General features: G+C 40.8%; 1 protein-coding gene and 1 long non-coding RNA gene across 9 annotated transcripts in view; one reads left to right on the plus strand and one right to left on the minus strand.

Annotated features, from left to right (window-relative positions):
• jcada (junctional cadherin 5 associated a) overlaps positions 1 to 14,875 on the plus strand; it is a 322,416-nt gene that overhangs the window by 124,055 nt on the left and 183,486 nt on the right. For 7 of the 8 annotated variants that reach the window (XR_012100038.1, XR_012100039.1, XM_073054753.1 and 4 more), the window contains exon 2: positions 1,494 to 1,613. The exons of the other annotated variant lie outside the window; for it this stretch is intronic. The gene's annotated coding sequence lies outside the window, so the exon portion shown is untranslated. The remainder of the gene's footprint in view (positions 1 to 1,493; positions 1,614 to 14,875) is intronic. 8 annotated transcript variants of the gene reach the window in all.
• The window catches only part of LOC140732310 (uncharacterized), a 78,107-nt gene that overhangs the window by 62,557 nt on the left and 675 nt on the right, over positions 1 to 14,875 (minus strand). The gene's annotated exons all lie outside the window — the stretch shown is intronic.

The following is a 14,875-nucleotide window of genomic DNA, read 5'->3' on the forward strand; positions in this document are numbered from 1 at the left end:
ATCCACGCCAATGGCTAGGGAACTGAGACCATCTGGTGAGAAATTGGCTACCGGAACAAACAATAAACCGACGAGACTGGGCAATGTGGAATTATTGGAATGCTGCTTTAACAGCAACCCACATGAGAGAGGATACATCAAGCACATTTGGGGATTCTGGCAACAGCGAAGACCATCATCTACATTCGCGGAAAAACAACCGGTTACCCAGCAATCAAACGTTGTCAACAGAGGATTGCTTTCACGTCTTTAACTGGATTGCCCAACCAACCAGACATAGTAATATTGGATAAGGAACAGAAGAAAGCAATAGTAATAAATGTAGCAATCCCAACTGAGGAATCCCAATTCTTCCATCAGGAAGAAAGAATACGAGAAGCTGGAGAAATACCAGGGCTTGGAAGATCAGATAGAAAGGATGTGGAATTTTAAAGCCAGAGTAATCCCAGGGGACACCTGAACTGGGAGAGTAGCTCCAACAAATCCTAGGAACAACATCTGAGATCTCGGTCCAGAAGAGCACATTACTAAGAACAGCAAGGATACAGTGTTGAACCCTCACGCTCCCAGGCCTCTGGTAGAGGACCCGAGATTGAGACATACATACTACCCGTAAGGGGTGAGGAGAAAATTATTTAGATATGTATATGCGTGTCTGTATATATCAGCAAAGGTCAACCCTCATCGTCCTTTGTTCCAGGAAAAGCAAGCCCAGCCTATCTGATCCCTCCCCATGGCCAAAGTCCACCAATCCAGATGACTTCCTGGTGCTTTGCACTCTCGACAACATCCTTCATCTCGTGCGGTGACCAAAAATGCACACAATACCAGTCGTATAAGGATATTGTCCTGATGTGGGTAAATAGGCAAAACACCATGGACTGGGTGGCCTGAGCAGGCTGTTTCTGTGCTATACAGCTCTATGACTCTGCTTAAAGTTCATTCTAACCAGTAAGTATAATATGCAACTTGCCATGCATGCAACTAAGCACAGGTAGCCCAAAGCTAAATTTAAATTGAAGGCTTTCTAGAGAATGTATCAGGTCTGTTATGCATGACCTCCAAACTTTGAAGACAGTTTTACTTGGAGATAGATAAGAGTCTAAGCTAATGAAGATTTTTCCCTTTGATCCTCACACGCTATCAGAATCAGTGAAGGCAGCAAGGAGTTGGCTACCCATTTACAAAAAAAACACAACGATGACATTGACATATCTGATAAGAGTGGAAAATATCTAAAAATATTGCAGCCTCATTTACCTATCACAACTTCACACTACTCTCTTCATTTGCTATTCAGAAAGTCTTGTGGTACAGCTTACTACATGGTAATAGCTTGCTGATATCCACTGCTGGTTAATATGTGAAGAATGCCTGGTTTATTCAGGATATTAGTAGATCCTTGATATCCGTGAATCTGGACCCCATCAACTTGCTCATTTCTTTTCTCTCCCAGACAGACAAATAATTACATGCATTTTTCTTTTACACAGATTTGTTTAAAGATTATACAACTCAAGAATGTAGAAAGGAGAATCTGAGTTTTTGCTCAACGTTGGAAATTCTACCAAACTATACTCCATGGATTAGAGTGCAGCCAAACATGCAGTCAGGTAAAGTTTGCAAACGGCGCTGGATTGGGTTTGGGGGGGGGGGGGGTGATGAAGGGTGGTTAATTTTCACATACACATAGTCCAAATGACAGCATCTACATAGCAGAGCAATTGCCACATTATACTTAGTCTGCCAGCTCTGAGGAATCTGAGCTAATTACACCCTACAACATGAAGGCTCCTGAACCAGCATGGAGAACATCCTTCACCACTGCTCTGAACTGATTCTATACCTACAGCCTACTTCCAAGGACTTCTTACGACCTATTTCCTCAGTATTAATTTCACATGTAGGTTGTTTTCTTTTGCACATTTCTTGTTTTTCAGCCTTTGTCTGTTTATAACAAAAGAGAAAATCTGCAGATGCTGGAAATCTAAAGCAACACACACAAAATGCTGGAGGAACTCAGCAGGCCGGGCAGCATCGATGGAAAAGAGCACAGTCGATGTTTCAGGCCGAGACCCTTCATTCGGACTGAAGAAGGATCTCAGCCCGAAATGTTGGCTGCACTCGTTTCCATAGATGCTTTCTAGCATGCTGAGTTCCTCCAGCATTTTGTGAGTGTTGCTTGTCTGTTTATTTATAGTTTTTCATTAAATTATCTTCTATTTCCTTCTTCTCCTGTAAATGTCTGCAAGAAAAAGGATCTCAAGGTAGTATATGGCAACAGATAATTTCTTTAATAATAAATTTACATTGACTTTAAACTTTGAACCCCAATGCTGAATGAAGACTAGGATCCTGGGGATACTAAATGATTATTTTAATAGAGTCATAGTGCTACAGTATGTAGCATGGAAATGGGTCTTTCAGCCTGGTCGTTTGTGCCAACCAAGTTGCCTGACTGGAACAGTATCAATTGCTTAACAATTATCCCAAATCCTCTCCATTCCATTTTCTTCCGTCAAATGGAAATCAAGTCACTCACACATCACTCCCAAACCTTGTCTTTCTTTTAAAAGGAAGCTGATTGTGATCTGAAGACTGATGAACCCTTCATTTCTGTTCTCTTCAATGGACAGTTATGTAGCACAAAGAAATGTACCAGGATAATATGTTTCTCCATCTATTTTTAATCTGTCCTTTCAGTCAGATTCAGATATAAACTCAGTGGCCACTTTATTAGGTACACCTGCTCATTTATGCAAATATCTGATCAGCTAATCAATGCATAAAAGCATGTAGATGTGGTCAAGAGGTTCACTAGTTGTTCAGAACAAACATCAGAATGGGGAAGAAATGTGATGTAGCTAACTTTGACCACGGTATGAGTGCTGGTGTCAGACAGGGTGGTTTGGGCATCTCAGAAACTGCTGATCTTCTGAGATCTTCAGTCTCGAGAGTTTACTGAGAATGGTGCAAACAAAAAACACCCAGTGAGCACTAGTTCTGTGGCATAAACAGCTTGTTAATGAGAGAGGACAGAAGACAATGTCTAGACTGATTCATACTGACAGGAAGGTGACAAGAGGTATCAAATAAAGAAGCCACGGAGTGTTATTGTCCACTAATTAGATGTTGGGCTTCAGAAAATATATTTAACATAAATAACAGTACGGTTAGCTCATGAATGGCAGTAAACTACACACATGAAAGCTGTCTTAGTCTCCACATAATTAGAAAACTGAAAATATGACTTTTTTTAGAATCATCATCAGTTCGTTTTCAAAAATTCTACGAATCCTATAGGGTTGTACAGTACAGAAAAAGGCCCTTCAGTGTCCATGTTCATGCTGACCACTGAGGCTATTTAGAATTAGAATAATCAGAACCAAAGTTATTACCACTGACCTAGTTAATGTGATATTTGCAGTAGTGGTATAGTGCAGATTTAAAATTGCTATTAATTACAAAGTATATCGTGCAAGAAACAAAGGAAAAATGAGGTAGTGTCCGTAGATTGAAGGACTACTCAGAAATCTGATGGTGTAGGGGAAGAAGCATTTTCTGAATTGTTGAATGTCGGTCTTTAGGTTCCTGATCTCTTCCACAATGGTAGTAATGAGGAGAGGTATGTACCAGAGGGTGAGGATCTTTGGTAATGGATGCCTCCTTTTTGAGGCGCTTGCTCCTGAAGACGTCCTCAATGGTGGGGAGGGTTATGACTGTGATGAAACTGGCTGAATCCTCAAACCTCTTCAGCCTCTTGTGATCCTGTGGATTAGGGCCTCTACACCAGGCTGTTACGCAACCAGACAGAATGCTCACCTATGAATCTTTGTTAACACACTAAATCTCCTCAAACTACTTACAAAGTAGAGCCAAGTGCCTTCGCCATGATTTCATCAATGTATTGGGCCCAGAATTGAGTTCCGAGATGTTGACACTCAGGAAGTTGAAATTGCTCACCCTTTCCACCACTACCTTCTCGACGAGGACTGCTGTGTGTTCTCCCAACTTCCTCTTCCTGAATTCCATAATAAATTCCCCGGTCTTGATGATGCTGACTGTGAGGTTGTTGTTGTGACATCACTCAACCAGCCAATCTAGCTTCATTCATCAATCCATTAAGTCCATTTTTAATAGCTGTCAACATTCTTGTCTTATCTATTTCCTCCTATCTTCCTCTCTCCCCTACCATTTTACTTAGCAATGCCAGCAAGTTGTCTTTATTAGTTTTATTGTTCTGATTGTGGATCTACACCCAGAATTCTAGCCAAGCCCTTTTCACGTGCATCTGTGTGTGTGTGTGTGTGTGCGTGCTTCCTGTTCTGTCTTAGTCACAACATCCTCAACATTTAATACCTCCACTTAAAGATAAGTCATCAAACTAATGCTGTGGTGCCTGTATCTGTGACCTCAGTACTGCGGACTACTGGGTACTATGCAGCATTGGGAAGAAGGAAGATCTGAAAGGCTGGTTCATCAGAAAGCCACCAGTGTTTTCTTTCCTTGACCACTCCTTCCGTGCCTTGCACCCCTTTTTCCTGAAGGTCTGCTCTTTGTCAAAGTAGAGACTTCACATGTTGCTTGCCCTAACCACGGAGATTCCTGTTCCTCTTGCCCTAACCACGGAGATTCCTGTTCCTCTCCATTGAAGGGCACCTCAGTCTTCAAAGGATATTCTGCCTGCTGTGAAAAGAAGGACAAAGGTCTGATAGTGATATGTCAATGAGATCACATGGTGAAGCTACATTAGCAAGAGGATGATTTTTCTCTGTGTTGAAGGTACATCTTGGGAGATTTAGAAGGGTTAAGAGGTGGTAGAGGCAGCTGAGAATTTTCTCAGTGCATTGAGAAATGAGTCACATTGTGAGCTGTATGCTTAACACGTGCTCAGTATACTCACCCTCTTTCAGCAGTCATCCCTTGTCATTTGCACTCTTCAAGTCAACTTCGACATTAAATGGATCTCCCTGTACAATTCCCTTCTCACGTTGACATTTTCTTTGAGGAACTCTATGTAAATCTATAATATATAAACCTATATAAAGTTATGAAGTTTTTTTTTGCTGATTGGGGATTCTTCCAGCCATCCTGTTGAGAGTTGCTGATTTTGCATCTTTTAAACCATTCAACATTTTAAGTTATGCAGGCATTCAAAATTGTGGGAGGGTTTGATGAGGAAGACGCTAAGAGGAATTATGGAAAATAAGATGATGTAAATGAATTGATAGCAAGAAATCTGGCAAGTTCAGACAGTCAGCCTGGTATGATCGGTTACTTGTTCCGGGTTAGACCACCCTTTACTCTTGGCATGCAATCAGCCCTAAAATTAGATAGTGAAGGAGATTTTATTTATATTGTTCTAACAAAGGTGCCTTTGTGTATTCTGATGCAGTACAAATAAATATTCTGCCACCTACATTTGCCACAGCGTGTTGCTGTTGAGTCATGCCTAGGGATGCATTAATATCGTACGCACATAACAGAACATCAGTGCTGATGGTTGAGATGCTACATTTTTATCAGAAAGTACGTGGTCTTTGTCGTTGTTTAAACGCATTATTGAGACTTTGTGTTTTAAAACCACAGAGCATAAAACAATACACTGCCATCTTGGTAATTCCCCTCCCACTTTCCGAACAGGCACTGCCTGTAAAGCAGAACTTGCCCAGTTCAAACACTCTCTATGCCATGGAAAATTGGTTTTATTTATTTAAGATAAATTGTTATATATTTATTAGCTTGACAGGTTAGCTATTAAAACATTTTTTTTATAAATTGCTTCTATTTATTATTAGTTCCAGTATTGGTTTAAATATTTACAAGTTTTATCAGTATTTTCTTGCTCCCAATGATCTATGACAACTTTCTCAGAGCTGAACTGTTCTACAGAAAAGAAATGCAGTTAGGTGGCCCAAAATAATGTCAGAAATTATTTTCAAATGTCTTTGATTTAAAATAAGATGTGTTATGGTATTCCATCTCATTGATTGGAATCATAGGAGCCCACAGGGAAGGTTGGACCATTTCCAACATACCAAAAACTAATGTCATAATTCACAGAATGACGTAGGTTGCAAGCCCATTTGCAGCAAATTCCATTAGTGACTCATCTCATTTTGCATCAGAATTGTAAACTAGCATGAAGGACACTTATCACCACAGATCAAAGTAAAAAAAAATCACTCCTAATCCAGCATGGGTTTTAATGGCTGAAGTTAATTTATCAGGTATTGTGTGGAATTTTAATGGGAAATGGAGTGACAGGGCTGAGGATGGGGCAGTTGATATACAAGCAGAGGCAATGTGTAGTGAGATTGTCAGGAAGGACAGGCAGATGATAGGGCAAAATTTTCAGTCAGTGTGATCAGCGGTAACGGGGGGACAAAATCAAAAAGGGTGATGAATACAGGACTGAAGGTGTTACATTTAAATGCACGCATTATATGGAATAATGTAGATGATCTTGTAGTGCAGTTACAGTTTGGCAGGTAGGACATTGTGGGCATCACTGAGTTCTGGCTGAAAGAAAATTACACTTGGGAGCTTAACATCTAAGGATACATATTATATTGAAAGGACAGGCAGGAAGACAGAGGAGGTGGTGTGGTTCTGTTGGTAAAACATGAAATCAAATCCTTAGAAAGAGGTGACATAGGATCAGAAGATATAGAATCTTTGTGGGTAGAGAAACTTCGAGGGTAGAAAGACATTGATGGGAATTATATACAGGCCTCAGAACAGTGGCCAGTATATTGGCTAAAAATTACAACAGGAGATAGAAAATGTATGTCAAAAGGGTAATATTACAATATCATGAGGGATTTCAGTATGCATGTAGATTAAGAAATCTAGGTTGGTGCTAGATCTCAAGAGAGAGAAATCATAGAATGCCTACAAGATGACTTTTTATAGCAGCTTGTGACTGGGCCCATGAAGGGATCAGCTATTCTGGATTGGATGTTGTGTAATGAACTAGTTTTGATTAGGGAGCTTAAGGTAAAGGAACCCTCAGGAGACAGAGATCATGATAGAATTCACCCTCCAATTTGCGAGGGAGGCACTAAAGTCAGATGTGTCAGTATTACAGTGGAATAAGGAGAATTATAGAAGCATGAGAGAGAAGCTGGCTAACGTTGATTAGAAGGAGACACTAGCAGGGATGACAGTAGAGCAGCAATGGCTGGGGTTTCTGGAAACAATTTTGAAGGCACAGGATAGATATATCCCAAAGAAGAAGAAATATTCTAAAGGCAGGATGACACATCTGTGGTTGACAAGGGAAGTTGAAGCCAACATAAAAGCGAAAGAGAGGGCATATAATAGTGCAAAAATGAGTGAGAATTTAGAGGATTGGGAAACTTTTAAAATCCAACTAAAAAGCCATAAAGAGGGAAAAGATGAAATATGAAGTTAAGCTAGCCAATAATATCAAAGAGGATACCAACGTTTTTTCAGATCTATAAAAAGCAGAAGAGAGTAGATATCGGACCACTGGAAAATGACACTGAAGAGTTAGTAATGGGGGACAAGGAAATAGTGGATGAACTGAATAAGTATTTTGCATCGGTTTTCACTGTGGAAAACACTAGCAGTACACTGGCGGTTTGAGAGTGTAAGAGAGCAAAAGTGAGTGCAGGTGCTATTACTAGGGAGAAGGTACTTGGGAAATTGAAAAGTCTGAGGTAGATAATTCACCTGGACCAGACAGATTATACCCCAGGGTTCGAAGGAGGTAGTTGAAAAGTTTGTGTGATTTTACAAGATTCAATAAATTCTGGCATGAATCCGGAGGATTGGAAAATTACACTCTTCAAGAATGGAGGGAGGCAGAAGAAAGGAAATTATAGGCCAGTTAGCCTGCCTTCAGTGGTTAGAAAGATGTTGGAAGTCAACTGTTAAGGATGGAGTTTTGGGTTACTTGAAGGAACTTTGCTGAAATAGGCTAATGTCACCATGGTTTCCCTTAAGGAAAATCTTGCCTGACAAATCTGTTGGAATTCTTTGAGGAAATAACAAGCAGGATAGACAAAGGGGAATCAGTGGATACTGTGTACTTGGATTTTCAGAAAGCCTTTGATGAGGTGCCACACCTGAGGCTGCTTAGCAGGATAAGAGCCCATGGTATTACAAGAAAGATACTAACCTAGATAGAGCATTAGCTGATTGGCAGGAGGCAAAAAGTGCAAATAAAGGGAACCTTTTCTGATTGGCTGCAGTGACTAGTGGGGTTCTACAGGGGTCTGTGTTGGAACCACTTCTTGTTAAGTTAAATGTCAGTGACTTGGATAACAGAATTGATGATTTTGTGGCCAAGTCTGCAGACAATATGAAGACAGGTGGAGGGGCAGATAATGTTGAGGGAGCAGGGAGGCTGCAGTAGGAGTTAAGACAGATTAGGAAAATGGGGAAAAAGTGGCAGATGGAATATAATGTTGGGAAGTGCCATGCACTTTGGTAGAAGGAATAAAAGCGTAAACTATTTTCTAAACAGAGAGAAAATTCAAAAATCAGAGATGCAAAGGGTGCAGGATTCTGTCAAGGTTAAGTCTGTGGAGAGGAAGGCATATGCACTGTTAGCATTCATTTCTGGAAGACTAGAATAAAAAACTGGGAAGTGTCTTATAAAGCCCTACTTGGAATATTTTGAGCAGTTTTGGGCTCCTTATCTAAGAAAGCATGTGCTGAAATTAGAGAGGTTCAAAGGAGTTTCACAAAAATGATTCCAGGAATGAAAGGCTTATCGTACGTGGAGCGTTTGTTGGCCCTGGGCCAGTCCTCGCTGGAATTTAGATGGATGGGGGGGGGGGGGGGGGAATCTCATTGAAACCTGGCTCCTTTCACCCCTTCTTATGCATTGAACTGATTCAGCTGAAGACTGGTTATGGCGATAGTGGGATCTCAGGAGGAAGCTGAGGAGGATCAACCATACTGTCTGAATACGATTGTGAATGATTCAGATACAGTATATCCTGGCACTCATTCATTGCTAAATTCTATCACTTTTGACCATGTGGACGTCCTTCATGAATCCTCTGATAGCCAGATGTTAAATTGTCTATTAGGTTTTATGGTTGGGTATAGCAGGACTGCAAAGATCTGATCTGACCTATTGGTTGTTGAATCACTTTGTTAATGGCAATTTCACGAAGTTTGCACCTCATTAACTATACACCATTTCTATACCTTTCTGCACCTCATAGTTACAGTAGAGTGAGGGATAGGCCAGAGTTTACGGATAACCATAAGTTTACAGATGCAATCCTGTCCTGGCTCATGGATGCCAAGTATTCAGCTGTTACATCTATTCTGAGTCAAACTTGTTTAGCATAATTGTAAAGCTGAACACAATTGAGGTTATCTTCACTGTAAAGTCAGGACTTTACTTCATTTGGAGCATCATATGATTACACCTATTAGTGCTGTCATTATTAAGGATCATCATCACCCAGCCTCTCCTGATTACTACCATCGGGAAGAAGATACAGGAGCCTAAAGGCACAAACTCAATGTTTAATGAACTGCTTCTTCCCTTCCATCATCACATTTCTGAACAGTCCATGAACTCATGTACACTACCTTGCTATTCCTCTTTCGCACCATTTAGTTTATTATTGTAACTTAGTCATTTTTTATGCTTTATACTGCCCTGCTGCCATCAAACAAAGATTTTCACAACATTTGTCCGTGATTCTACTGTAAAGATAAAAGAAACAGAAGCCAGAATATATGCCTCATGTCTGCTCTGCCATTCAATAAGATAATGGCTAGTTTCTTTCTCCTGTAGTAACTCCTTATTTCATGATTCTCAGGATATCCAAAAATACCTATCAATCCCTGCCTTGAATCGACTTAACAACTGAACCTCCACAACCACCTTCAGTGTAGAAATCCAAAGGCCTCCCACACTCTGGGTCAATAAATCCCTTCTAATCGCAGACAAAAATCGATGACTCACTGACTTTGGGAGTTTGATCCCTGATTCGAGACATCATAGCTGAACAAAATAGCAGCTCCACAATCTACATTGCTCATTCTTATAATAATGTTGTAATCTCAAAGGGATCTCTCTTATTCACAGTTTGCTTAACTTCTCCTCAGGACCCCTGACCCACATCAATGTGAACCCTTGTCACACTCTCAATATTGCTTGTAGATCTTTCATTCAGTAGGGAGACTATACTTGTATCTAAAATGTTAATCACATATTCAAGCCTTTCTTGTTCTTATGTTTAAATCTTATTTAGATCAAGGTCAATATATATAATTTATAATATATACCGGTAATTTGCCTTCTGAGTCATTTGTAGTACTGCATGTTAACTTCTAAACATTTGTGTACATGGACACTGTTTTTTAATATATTTTTCTACTAATATTGTGACATAACATTTTCCACATGCCAAGTCAAATCAAGTTTATCGTCATTTAGCTATATGCATGTCTATAAAGTATATAAGCATATAATGTATATAGAAACAAGGTAATGTTTCTTTGAAGGAGGGTGTAAAGCACAGTAGTACACATAACACTCCATAAGTTATAGAACATAGAATAGTACAGCATAGTACAGGCCCTTCGGCCCACAATGTTGTGCCTACCCTTAAACCCTGCTTCCCATATAACCCACCACCTTAAATTCCTCCATATACCTGTCTAGTAGTCTCTTAAATTTCACTAGTGTATCTGCCTCCACCACTGACTCAGGCAGTGCATTCCACACACCAACCACTCTCTGAGTAAAAAAACTTCCTCTAATATCCCCCTTGAATTTCCCACCCCTTACCTTAAAGCCACATCCTCTTGTATTGAGCAGTGGTGCCCTGGGAAAGAGGCGCTGGCTGTCCACTCTATCTATTCCTCTTAATATCTTGTATACCTCTATCATGTCTCCTCTCATCCTCCTCTCCAAAGAGTAAAGCCCTAGCTCCCTTAATCTCTGATCATAATGTATACTCTCTAAACCAGGCAGCATCCTGGTAAATCTCCTCTGTACCCTTTCCAATGCTTCTACATCCTTCCTATACTGAGGCTATCAGAACTGGACACAGTACTCTACGTGTGGCCTAACCAGAGTTTTATAGAGCTGCATCATTACACTGCGACTCTTAAACTCTATCCCTCGACTTATGAAAGCTAACACCCCATAAGCTTTCTTAACTACCCTATCTACCTGTGAGGCAACTTTCAGGGATCTGTGGACATGTACCCCCAGATCCCTCTGCTCCTCCACACTACCAAGTATCCTGCCATTTACTTTGTACTCTGCCTTGGAGTTTGTCCTTCCAAAGTGTACCACCTCACACTTCTCTGGGTTGAACTCCATCTGCCACTTCTCAGCCCACTTCTGCATCTTATCAATGTCTCTCTGCAATCTTTGACAATCCTCTACACTATCCACAACACCACCAATCTTTGTGTCGTCTGCAAACTTGCCAACCCAACTTTCTACCCCCACATCCAGGTCATTAATAAAAATCCAAAAAGTAGAGGTCCCAGAACCGATCCTTGTGGGACACCACTAGTCACAACCCTCCAATCCAAATGTACTCCCTCCACCACCACCCTCTGCTTTCTGCAGGCAAGCCAATTCTGAATCCACCTGGCCAAACTTCCCTGGATCCCATGCCTTCTGACTTTCTGAATAAGCTTACCATGTGGAACCTTGTCAAATGCCTTACTAAAATCCATGTAGATCACATCCACTACACTACCCTCATCTATATGCCTGGTCACCTCCTCAAAGAACTCTATCGGGCTTGTTAGGCATGATCTGCCCTTCACAAAGCCATACTGACTGTCCCTGATCAGACCATGATTCTCTAAATGCCCACAGATCCTATCTTTAAGAACCTTTTCCAATAGATTTCCCACCACAGACGTAAGGCTCACTGGTCTGTAATTACCTGGACTATCCCTACTACCTTTTTTGAACAAGGGGACAACATTCGCTTTCCTCCAATCCTTCGGTACCATTCCCGTGGACAACGAGGACATAAAGATCCTAGCCAGAGGCTCAGCAATCTCTTCCCTTGCCTCGTGGAGCAGCCTGGGGAACATTCCGTTAGGACCCCAGGATTCATCCGTCCTAATGTATTTTAACAATTCCAACACCTCCTCTCCCTTAATATCAACATGCTCCAGAACATCAACCTCACTCATATTGTCCTCACCGTCATCAAGTTCCCTCTCAGTGGTGAATACCGAAGCGAAGTTTTCATTGAGGACCTCGCTCACTTCCACAGCCTCCAGGCACATCTTCCCACTTTTATCTCTAAACAGTCCTACCTTCACTCCTGTCATCCTTTTGTTCTTCACATAATTGAAGAATGCCTTGGGGTTTTCCTTTACCCTATTCGCCAAGGCCTTCTCATGCCCTCTTCTTGCTCTCCTCTTATGAGAGCACCCTCTTACTCTTGTGAAAGTAAGGATAAAATCTACAGATGAATGACACATAAATAAAAAACGAAAGTGCATTAATATTAAATAATTGTAAGGTATGGAGTAGATTAACCATTGACACTTTGAATATGAAGCAGCAGAGAGTTCAGAAGCCTACTGACTTGAGGGGAGAACCTATGTCCTCATTTGCTATGCCCTCAGTCATCCACTTCTCCATCCTCTACACCCCTGAAGTCCTTCTGCATCCTGTATCCTCCTTGCAAATCACAGCTTTGTATCACCAGGAAATCTGGATATACTGCATTTGATCTTCTCATTCAATTATTGATAAAGGCTGCAAACAGCTGAGGCACAGCTCCAATGCAGCACTCCACTAGTCACAGCCTCCAACATAAAATTGGCTGAATTACTCCTACTGTGTTTTCTGTTCATTACTCAATCTTCCATCCATGCCAGCATAACCTCTAATTTTGTTTAATCATCCATACTGCACATTATCAAAACACTTATGAAAGGACACAAACATCAAATCTGCTAATCACCCAGATAGTTAAAACTTCAAGAAGCAAATAGATTTGTCATACTGTGTGATTCTACTGTCATATGTCCACATTGACCCTGCATAATCCTATTACGATTTTCAGAGCATTTTATTGTCACTATGTTGGAATCTCTCTGACCTGCAGTTCTTTATTTTCACACTCTCTTCCTTCTTAAAAAAATTGCATCACATTTGCATGACCCACACAGTTCCCCCAGCTTTCTGAGTACTGGTTCAAATTCCAGTATCTATAGTTTCCTATGTTTCAACCTTGATAGATAGATAGATAGATAGATAGATACTTTATTCATCCCCATGGGGAAATTCAACATTTTCCAATGTCCCATACACTTGTTGTAGCAAAACTAATTACATACAATACTTAACTCAGTAAAGAATATGATATGCATCTAAATCACTATCTCAAAAAGCATTAATAATAGCTTTTAAAAAGTTCTTAAGTCCTGGCGGTAGAATTGTAAAGCCTAATGGCATTGGGGAGTATTGACCTCTTCATCCTGTCTGAGGAGCATTGCATCGATAGTAACCTGTCGCTGAAACTGCTTCTCTGTCTCTGGATGGTGCTATGTAGAGGATGTTCAGAGTTTTCCATAATTGACCGTAGCCTACTCAGCGCCCTTCGCTCAGCTACCGATGTTAAACTCTCCAGTACTTTGCCCATGACAGAGTCCGCCTTCCTTACCAGCTTATTAAGACGTGAGGCGTCCCTCTTCTTAATGCTTCCTCCCCAACACGCCACCACAAAGAAGAGGGCGCTCTCCACAACTGACCTATAGAACATCTTCAGCATCTCACTACAGACATTGAATGACGCCAACCTTCTTAGGAAGTACAGTCGACTCTGTGCCTTCCTGCACAAGGCATCTGTGTTTGCAGTCCAGTCTAGCTTCTCGTCTAACTGTACTCCCAGATACTTGTAGGTCTTAACCTGCTCCACACATTCTCCATTAATGATCACTGGCTCCATATGAGGCCTAGATCTCCTAAAATCCACCACCATCTCCTTGGTCTTGGTGATATTGAAACGCAGACCTTTGAAGACCTGAATGTTTGCTTCCCTTGTTCTGTGTTTTTATCAACTATAAACTTCGCTTTATTTTAGATTCACTGCTATTATATTCCTCCATATCACATGTATTCTCACAATCCTGTATTCTCTTCTAGTCAGAACAACTGACTTTAACACCAGCTTTCAAATGTAGCCCCAAATTCTCCAGTCCCATTACTGTCATCAGCCACATTTTATTTTAAGAAGGTGAATACAAATGTTATTAATATTACAATTGTATAATTTTCAAAAATCATAGTTGATTTGATTGGTAACCACATGGGCATATGCATTTGAAGCAGAAGATGGCCACTCTGCCCCTCTAGACTGTTCTGCCTTTAAGAACATGGCTGATCAGATTGTAACATTAAACCACATATCCAGATTCAGATTATGCTTGACCAGAGGTTTTCATCACAGTAAACAAAGGTGCTTCCTAATGGTTTTCCTTGATCAGCTTTTGCTTATTTTAACTAATAGCATTTAATGTTCAGGTTGGAATTTCTATACATTTATCGGGCTGTTGTGAAATGGATCTCTTCAAATTCCGTCAGGGCAGTGGAGAAAGTCCAATTCAGAAATGTGTTCTGCAGTTTCCACAGTGATTATGTACACCTCACTGGAGAAACGGGGAGTTAGTGCGCGAAAGAGATCAGCAAAGGTTCACAACCCAACGGGAGCTAAAGCAGAATAAAGAGCCAAGGATAAGAGTAGAAACTTTCTGCACACAACCTTCCCTCTCCGCACACACATCCTCCTCCTGACAGTCATATACCAGGAGCAGTTGATGCATCTGAGCCAGAACTCAGTTCGGAAAATGAAGAGGAATCTCACTGAAATCCACCAGGTACCGAAAGGGCTGG

This window comes from Hemitrygon akajei, chromosome 8, assembly GCF_048418815.1.
Source record: "Hemitrygon akajei chromosome 8, sHemAka1.3, whole genome shotgun sequence".
NCBI classification, from domain to species: domain Eukaryota; kingdom Metazoa; phylum Chordata; class Chondrichthyes; order Myliobatiformes; family Dasyatidae; genus Hemitrygon; species Hemitrygon akajei.